The following is a 7,680-nucleotide window of genomic DNA, read 5'->3' on the forward strand; positions in this document are numbered from 1 at the left end:
AGTCATAGATCCCCATATGTCCCCAAAACCTTCAAATTAGCTGTTATTAAGTCTCTCATTAAAAAAACACAACTTGAACCTAGAGAATTAGTTAATTATAGACCGATCTCAAATCTCCAGCCATCCAGATCCAGTCCAGTATTATATTTTTTTATATTAAATTATTTTTATAGCAGTAACTATAACAAAATCTTAATAAAAAGACCTTTACATTTAGGCCCCTCTGAAAAACTAATTAGCAGTAACATGTTTTCAGGACTTAGAATGCATTTGTTTGGCATAGTTACCTATAAACTCTCTATGGACAAACAATAGATTGTTAACTAGCCAAAACAGAATCATAAAAAAAATCATCAAAATCTCACTCCAGGCAATCAAAGTTTGCAACACCGTAAAGGTTAAAAAGTTAAAACACTGTAAAAAGTTTTTTACTACCATATTCAATATATGTCCATTGTAATTGTAACAGCACTGGTGCTGCCAAGGCCACACATTTATTTTCCAGTGAATGTCACTTGGCTAAACTGGTTTTAACTGACACACCCTGGTGCAGCCCTTATAGTGGTTAGGCAGTGCTTCCCAAACCTGTCCTGGAGGCCCCACTGCCATGCACCTTTTGCATGTCTCCCTTATCTAACAGACTAATCAGCTCGTTAGTAGAAATTGCAAGAACTAAATTGTGTGTGTCTGATTAGGGAGACATACTTTGGCTTCTTTAAACACTAGGCATAAACATGCGATCAACGTGATCTGATCAAGCAGATCGGATCAGTCAATAGGAACACGGCATGTTTACACTTGGCAACATCAACTGACTTTTCTATCTGGATAACCCATCGGATCTGTGTTTCCCGCACAATATTTAAATAAGTCTGCAGAGAAAGGCCTGGTGCAAAGTCAACCTGAAGTGGTGGGTTTTCTTTTGAAAAGAATTTTCAGTCGCGTTTACATTACACTGAGATCCGATCACAATGCGTCCTCAACTACCTCTGGACCAGGACACGCTGATCGGATAAAATTCTGATCAGAAGTGCGTTTACACTTGTCTTTTCATCCGGATCAAGGTCACATGTTAATGCCAAGTGTAAACGCAGCCAAAATGTGCAGGGCAGGGGGTCCTCCAGGAGCTTCCTTTCCTTATACCCAGCTTCCTTTAGTGTAGCAGTTTAGGTGTAAATCTAGAGGTAAATAAGGTATAGTCGTTGTTGGGGTTTTTTTGTGTGTGTAACTTTGGATCCATTTTAAGTCACAAGAACAGTCAACAAACATCTGACCAGTAACATCCCTTCAAATGGACAATCTTTATGAAATCAATGACCTCAGGGTAAATTTGATTGTATTTTTGTCATGATTTTGGCCCTTATCTTATCTGGCCCGGAAGTTTCAAAACGTTTTTTTTTTTTTTTAGTGCACTGTTTTACCAGTTAAACCACAAATGTTCTCAAATTGTCTTAAATGTTGTGTCGGCTCGGCTGTACTTTGCTATAAATTCCACTTATGTTGCTTGTCCAATCCTGCCCCCTTTTTATTTTTTTTTTTTGTGCACACTGTTTTACCAGTTAAACCACATACCTCAAATGTCTTGTCGGCTGTATTTTGCCATAAACAACATGTCTGTTGCTTGTCCAATCCTGCTCCTGGAGGGCCACCTTCCGGCAGAGTACACCTACCTGATGGTTTCTAGTGATCTTTAAGATCTTGATTAGCTGGAGCTAAGCTGGAAAAAGGCCTTCTAAAAGTAGAATTGGACTGCTGTAAACAATAATCAAATAATTAAATAACTGATTAAGGTTTTTAAAATTGTCTTGTTTGGAGAACTGTGCACCATAAAACAATATTGCTGTTTTCAGCTACTTTGAGGTAATTTGAATCTTCAGGTGCTGCAAAGCAAATAGGCACGCTAAGTACAGCTCCTAATGCAGGTGTGTGAGTTGTTGTCATCTATTTTGAAGTGATTGCAATGTAGGTTATTCTAAATATAGTCTTGTTCTGTCGATCAGCGTCATTTCTGGACAGATCATTCAACGGTTTTCTACAAGCTTAATAAAAGACGCTTTGAATTTCCGCGTAAAATGAATGACATCGCGTATGACTTAATGAACATCTTTTCTGCTTAGTATTGATCGTCTCTTTCACTTCCACTTGATTTGTGTATATAGTGCATATTTAAGGTAACAATGCAATACATATCATATTATTACTATTAATAATATGACAATATTTGTATTCAACTTTGATTAAATGGGAGGGGGAAATCCTGCCTATAACCAGTTAGGATAAAAATTATAAAAGCACTGATGTGCATTTACTAAAATGGTATTCAGGAAGTGAATAAATTACTGAACAAATTGCTGCTAAATAATAATAATAATAATAATAATAACACGAGTATAATAACAAACACAACAAACAAAAAAGAGATTACCTTAGATAAAGTTTGATTAATATGCTGGCTACGTACAGTACCAGTGAAAAGTTTGGACACATTACTATTTTAAATGTTTTTGAAAAAAGTATTTTATGCTCATCAAGCCTGCATTTATTTGATCAAAATAAAGAAATTCACTGTTTTTTCTGTATTGATCAAATAAATGCAGGCTTGGTGAGCATAAGAGACTTATTTAAAAAATGTATAAGTAATGTGTCCAAACTTTTGACCGGTAGCCTAGTTAAAATACACAAAATTTAAAATGAAATTTTGTATAAATTAAAGGTTAGGAATCATATTTGTTTCAAGTGCTTTTTATTGGGGGTGGGGGGCCTCCAACATGAATTTTGCCTGCAGAGCCTCCAACCAGCCTTGACTCCAACACACCTGTCTGGAAGTTTTTAGTGATCCTAAATTTTAAATGCATCCGTAGCAACTTGAGCTGTATTAAACAGTCTGTGCAAATAAATCTAATCAGGGTTTCTGCAGGATTTTTAAGCTCAAATTTAAGACTTAAGACCTTTTTAAGACCCGCACAAATAAAATTAATACCATATTAACAGGGTATAAGGCAATGTCTATAGTAACATATTAAATTGTAAAATGACTGTAAAAAGCATGATTGTTCTTCTTATCAATCCACCAGTTCACATTTACAGCTCTGTGTGTTTGCAGGGTAAAAACAAGGGTCGATTTTCACATTGGTCTGAAAAAAAACTACCTGGTGTGTGGAGATTCTAAGAAATCCACATGGTGATAGAGATTCTGAGAAGAAGTCCACGTATTTAAATTTAAACCCAAGTGTTGTTGAGAGATTCTGAGAAGTCACGTACTCAGAATGGTTCTATTCATATAATAATACATTTGTTCATTTCAAAAGTTAAAAAATTTATATTTCATGGTAATGATCCTGTCTGCATATATATTAAATACTGTTTCACTCTTTATATTCAAAATGTTTTTGGTAAACTTTATGGTATATTTCATATGTAATTTTTGTCACAGTATTTCTAACTGCGTAGTCAGCTGAGTCCGTTTGCATATGGAAGTTGAACTGCATGTATTGTTCTTTTGTATCAATATTTCTTAGAATTATCAGTATGATACTTTGAATCTAAAAGAGGAAGAAGTCCAAAATCGAGACACTGACTAGACTATTTTTAAAGGTTAGGCGTTATTAGTGATGGCCAGATGACGACTTATGTCTAGAACAACAGTATATAAGATAGGACTCTGCAAAATAGAATAGGGTTTGGACTTTCTGAGACTCTGGTCTCTCTATCTTTTTCAGCTCACTTCCTCTTCTTGTGGCTTCACTTCGACAACTCTTAGACTCAGACTTAGAACTCTTACAGGTTTTTAGTCAAATTCAGATACCTTGAAATTCAGGATACCTTTGATACTCTCTGATACTGATATTTTAATATTTTAATGCTTAATATTTTGGTACTTTGATTCGAACAGAATAATTGTTTATGTTTAATTACAATTGTATTAATGTTTTTGATTAATACTGGTTGGGTTCAATTCATCATAAATGGATTGTGGTATTAAAATGTACTAACATTGGATTTACATTTTCTATATTTGAAGGTTGTTATTATTATCCAGAACTTTATTTCCAACTTTTGATTTGTGGTTTCTGTTCTCTATATTCTTTTTAATAAATTTACATATTATTACACCTTGACCCGTCTGAATTGGATATTAAATTTTGCATCACTGCCCCCAATACTGTATCCAGTATTAACAGATCATCATTTTAGTATCGGTACAGCTTACTTGGAACCTCAACTGAGGTGGTACTATTTGAGCGAGCCGTACCATGCAGTGGAAAAGTGCCAAAAAGTACTGTGGAAAAGCACCAAAGAGACCATTACATGCAGTGGAAAAGCGCCATTACAGTGGCATATTTAGGCATGGGCAACTGCCCAGAACAGCATCTTTTCGGGGACGGCACGGGGAACCTGCACAAGAAAAAAAGCTGAATGCACAATCGTGTTTACACCACTCATTTGTACAGGAAGTCAATGTCATGGTGTGGGTCAATTAACCTGGATGGGATTAAAAGTAGTCTTATATTTAGCCTAATAACTCACATCATAACAAGTCTGCAAGTAGCAGATAGACTATATGTTAATACTACCGAATCTGTATTTAAGCTGATCATAATTTAATAAAAGTATTTTAAGTTACGCTTTAATTTCCATTGTCATTCAAACATCGAATAAATTATATACAGAAATCGAACAAAGAACATTTACATTACCATATAGGCCTAGAACATTATCACTGACTTGAAGCGTTAGTTCAACCAAAAATAAAAATTCTGTCATTAATTACTCACCCTCATGTTGTTTTAACCTTGTAAGAGCTTCGTTTATCTTCAGAACACAAATTAAGATATTTTTGATGGAATATGAGAGCTGTCTGACCCTGTCTGACCCATAGACAGCAATGCAACTGAAATGTTAACACGCCAGATATGCTGTTTCCTACATTGCTGTGATTTGATCGATCTGAATGGAAACAGCATATCCGGTGTTACGCAGCTGACACAGAACAGCATATGTTGTTTAAATGGTGATGCTGAGGAGACAAATTGTTGAATAAAGTCTTTTTTTTTTCTTTTGTGCACAAAAAGTATTCTTGTAGCCTTGTATAACTGCGGATGAACCACTGATGTCACATGGATTATTTTACTGATGCTACGTTTCTGAACTTGGGAACATTTCAGTATTGCTGTCTATGCAGGGTCAGACAGCTCTCAGATTCCATCAAAAATATCTTAATTTGTGTTCCGAAGATGAAGTCTTATGGGTTTGAAACGACATGAGGGTGAGTGAGTAATTAATGACATAATTGTCCTTTTTCGGTGAACTAACCCTTTAAGTCTAGTGCAAGTTTAAGCACTCTCAAAAAACTCCCGTTATAATCATTGAAGCTGACTACATTGTGAAATTAATCTCTTATTTGTTATCGTATGTACATCTGCACTTTGTTGTTTATGATGAGAATTTGCCAGAATTTAGTAAGGAGTGCACGCACTAAACAAAACAGCTGTGTTTCAGCGATGACTTATCTGAACACTTCTGATTGGCCATTGCATTCATAAGCTCAACAGAATCTATTGTGATTGGTTATAATGTGCACCGCTATTTAAAAAAAAAATGTAAAATGAAACATGCAACATGAGCAGATTTTAATTTAACGCAGCAATGAGCACGTTTATATGCACACCAGTAAGCTGATAACGCACAAATATCAGCTTATTAAAATAACTAGTTTTCCCCATTTACATACACCAGTAACCTGACGCAAGTAACCTGCGTTTACATGACTTCGTTAATAAATCAGGTCATTTCCCTGTTGTGACGTCAAAATATAATCATTTAATTTACTGAAAAAAAGTGAATTTCTGTATTTTGATCAAATGAATGTGTTCTCATCTCATGCAGCAGAAGTATAAGTGGTTCAGTCACAATGCTGCATTTATAACTGCATGAGAGAATAATATATGAGCTGTACATTTCCCGACATGTTTCAAGTTGACATGTTACAAGCTTAATTTAACATCACAACTGACAAATGTATGGAATACTTTGAGTCAGTTACTCAAATGATTGTATTTTGACATCACTACAGGGGAATAACCTGTTTTATTAATGATTCATGGTTTCGGGTTTCCTTTTCATTTTAAATTTTTTGTGTTTTGGATTTGTTTTTTTTTTGCTTTTTGTTTCTTTGTAATTGGAATGTTAACGGAGTTTAGCAGCTTAAAATGATCTGATCGCAAGCAGAGAAGCAAAATTGGGTAAAGGGTTAGAATAGAAAATGTGCAATTAATTTTGCTTTAATTGCGTTAAATTATTTCAACGGCTAAGGATTGTTAAATTAATCGCATGCGTTAATGTGTTAGAATTTGTGGATTTTATTTTTTTGTATATATATATATATATATATATGTAATATATATAGATATAAATATATTTTGTTAATATATATATATATATATATATAATTATTATTATTTAGATATATACACCTTTCCTTAAGAATTATTTAAAGGCTGAAATGTGTTGTTCATAATTTTATAAAACTCACACTTGACATTGTTAACCCTGGGTCATCCTAAACGCCGGATAAACTGAATCCTGGGTTATCTGTAATAACGTATCACACTGCTCATACTATACCTGTGGTTAAATGTTAATCCTGGGTATTCATTAACAGACGTTTCACACTGTACATTCCTAAACCCTGGGTAAACATTCTTATTTGTGGTGTCACTGTCACTGATTGGACAAATAGCAGGCAACCTGTTTACATGCTTTTCCCACGTCTTGGCAGTTATTTAAAAACAAAACATCGCCGCATAGGTCTATCAGTCAGTTACTCAGTTACTTAATACTCTGTTATTTCTGACCATGCCATCCAATTTGTCTTGAAATGACTTTTCTGACCATAACTGTTAGAATAATACCATCTCATCACTCCAGTTCACATGCTTTCCATCTTTTGACATTTCTTACTTTTCCCTCACTGGCTGCTGTTTACACGAACTGCATGTCCTGTTACTGACAATACATGAGCCTCGCTGCTCAATTTCTGATCGACTGTCTGTTGCCAAGCATCCAGCAGCAACAAGCATACACCACTCCATTCCCTTTCAGTCGGTCACTCTTGACATCATGTCAGTGATGACCGACGAACTGGGGTCTCGCCAGAGAGAACAATCCACTTCGAGTGTAACTAAATGAGCCAATGGACACTGGCCTGCGGTATTTCGCATCTGGCTGCCACACCCCGCAGCGTGGGTATAAAGGGCAGCAGGTGCAATTCATCCTTTCGCTACGGAGCCGATCGGTGGTGCAATACTACTGCTCAACTGTTATGAGTGATTGCAGAACGAGTGTGGACGTTACGGCACAGCAGCTGTGGTCATGGTCTTACATAAAAGACAGCTGAAAGGATGGATTTGACCAAAACTGAATTCACGATTCCTATCCTGTAATAAAATAATAAAACGCACTAATCTGAAGATAGGATCTACGAGAAAAAGCACAGAACAACAGCTGGCCCAATCTCATCTCTTCCCCCCCATGCGGAGTTCCTGACTCCTCACACCCTTTCCTTTCCCTCAGGTCACAGTCAGTCATGCAAATTTCACAAATCTATTGTCTCAAGCTGTTTCATGTGTGGTCAATATAAATACTTCAGGTGCGACTGGAATGGTGGTTTCACTCTCGCAT

This window comes from Cyprinus carpio, chromosome A5 (assembly GCF_018340385.1).
Source record: "Cyprinus carpio isolate SPL01 chromosome A5, ASM1834038v1, whole genome shotgun sequence".
NCBI classification, from domain to species: Eukaryota; Metazoa; Chordata; class Actinopteri; order Cypriniformes; family Cyprinidae; genus Cyprinus; species Cyprinus carpio.